The sequence below is a fragment of the Musa acuminata genome, unplaced genomic scaffold, assembly GCF_036884655.1.
Source record: "Musa acuminata AAA Group cultivar baxijiao unplaced genomic scaffold, Cavendish_Baxijiao_AAA HiC_scaffold_523, whole genome shotgun sequence".
NCBI lineage: Eukaryota > Viridiplantae > Streptophyta > Magnoliopsida > Zingiberales > Musaceae > Musa > Musa acuminata.
In genome coordinates, this window is record NW_027020768.1 from 50,001 (window position 1) to 52,500 (window position 2,500).

Here is a 2,500-nt window from a genome sequence, read left to right on the forward strand (position 1 = left end):
CGTTCTTGCGTGGCACGGCGACCGTCGTGAGCGGAGCAAAACGTCAGCCATCTCAGCACCCTGGAACCCCCCGGGTGGCACAGGGCTGGATGGGGCTTTCGTATAGCAGGGACGGTGCTGCCTCTCGCTTCGCTCGCTGTTCGCCGCTCACCGCTCGCTCGCTCAGCCAAAAATGGCCAGTTTTGGCCCGTTTTTGGGCTGTTTTGGCCTGTTTTTGGTCCGTTCTTGCATGGCGCGGTGACCGTCGTGAGCGGAGCAAAACGTCAGCCATCTCAGCACCCTGGAACCCCCCGGGTGGCACAGGGCTGGATGGGGCTTTCGTATAGCAGGGACGGTGCTGCCTCACGCTTCGCTCGCTGTTCGCCGCTCGCCGCTCGCTCGCGCAGCCAAAAATGACCAGTTTTGGCCCGTTTTTGGGCTGTTTTGGCCTGTTTATGGTCCGTTCTTGCGTGGTGCGGTGACCGTCGTGAGCGGAGCAAAACGTCAGCCATCTCAGCACCATGGAACCCCCCGGGTGGCACAGGGCTGGATGGGGCTTTCGTATATAGCAGGGACGGTGCTGCCTCTCGCTTCGCTCGCTGTCCGCCGCTCGCCGCTCGCTCGCGCAGCCAAAAATGGCCAGTTTTGGCCCGTTTTTGGGCCGTTTTGGCCAGTTTTTGGCCTGTTCTTGCATTGCGCGGTGACCGTCGAGAGCGGAGCAAAACGTCAGCCATCTCAGCACCCTGGAACCCCCCGGGTGGCACAGGGCTGGATGGGGCTTTCGTATAGCAGGGACGGTGCTGCCTCTCGCTTCGCTCGCTGTCCGCCGCTCGCCGCTCGCTCGTGCAGCCAAAAATGGCCAGTTTTGGCCCGTTTTTGGGCCGTTTTGGCCAGTTTTTGGCCTGTTCTTGCATTGCGCGGTGACCGTCGAGAGCGGAGCAAAACGTCAGCCATCTCAGCACCCTGGAACCCCCCGGGTGGCACAGGGCTGGATGGGGCTTTCGTATAGCAGGGACGGTGCTGCCTCTCGCTTCGCTCGCTGTCCGCCGCTCGCCGCTCGCTCGTGCAGCCAAAAATGGCCAGTTTTGGCCCGTTTTTGGGCCGTTTTGGCCAGTTTTTGGCCTGTTCTTGCATTGCGCGGTGACCGTCGAGAGCGGAGCAAAACGTCAGCCATCTCAGCACCCTGGAACCCCCCGGGTGGCACAGGGCTGGATGGGGCTTTCGTATAGCAGGGACGGTGCTGCCTCTCGCTTCGCTCGCTGTCCGCCGCTCGCCGCTCGCTCGTGCAGCCAAAAATGGCCAGTTTTGGCCCGTTTTTGGGCCGTTTTGGCCAGTTTTTGGCCTGTTCTTGCATTGCGCGGTGACCGTCGAGAGCGGAGCAAAACGTCAGCCATCTCAGCACCCTGGAACCCCCCGGGTGGCACAGGGCTGGATGGGGCTTTCGTATAGCAGGGACGGTGCTGCCTCTCGCTTCGCTCGCTGTCCGCCGCTCGCCGCTCGCTCGTGCAGCCAAAAATGGCCAGTTTTGGCCCGTTTTTGGGCCGTTTTGGCCAGTTTTTGGCCTGTTCTTGCATTGCGCGGTGACCGTCGAGAGCGGAGCAAAACGTCAGCCATCTCAGCACCCTGGAACCCCCCGGGTGGCACAGGGCTGGATGGGGCTTTCGTATAGCAGGGACGGTGCTGCCTCTCGCTTCGCTCGCTGTCCGCCGCTCGCCGCTCGCTCGCGCAGCCAAAAATGGCCAGTTTTGGCCCGTTTTTGGGCCGTTTTGGCCAGTTTTTGGCCTGTTCTTGCATTGCGCGGTGACCGTCGAGAGCGGAGCAAAACGTCAGCCATCTCAGCACCCTGGAACCCCCCGGGTGGCACAGGGCTGGATGGGGCTTTCGTATAGCAGGGACGGTGCTGCCTCTCGCTTCGCTCGCTGTCCGCCGCTCGCCGCTCGCGCAGCCAAAAATGGCCAGTTTTGGCCCGTTTTTGGGCCGTTTTGGCCAGTTTTTGGCCTGTTCTTGCATTGCGCGGTGACCGTCGAGAGCGGAGCAAAACGTCAGCCATCTCAGCACCCTGGAACCCCCCGGGTGGCACAGGGCTGGATGGGGCTTTCGTATAGCAGGGACGGTGCTGCCTCTCGCTTCGCTCGCTGTTCGCCGCTCGCCGCTCGCTCGCGCAGCCAAAAATGGCCAGTTTTGGCCCGTTTTTGGGCTGTTTTGGCCAGTTTTTGGCCTGTTCTTGCGTGGTGCGGTGACCGTCGTGAGCGGAGCAAAACGTCAGCCATCTCAGCACCCTGGAACCCCCCGGGTGGCACAGGGCTGGATGGGGCTTTCGTATAGCAGGGACGGTGCTGCCTCTCGCTTCGCTCGCTGTTCGCCGCTCGCCGCTCGCTCGCGCAGCCAAAAATGGCCAGTTTTGGCCCGTTTTTGGGCTGTTTTGGCCTGTTTTTGGGCTGTTCTTGTGTGGCGCGGTGACCGTCGTGAGCGGAGCAAAATGTCAGCCATCTCAGCACCCTGGAACCCCCCGGGTGGCACA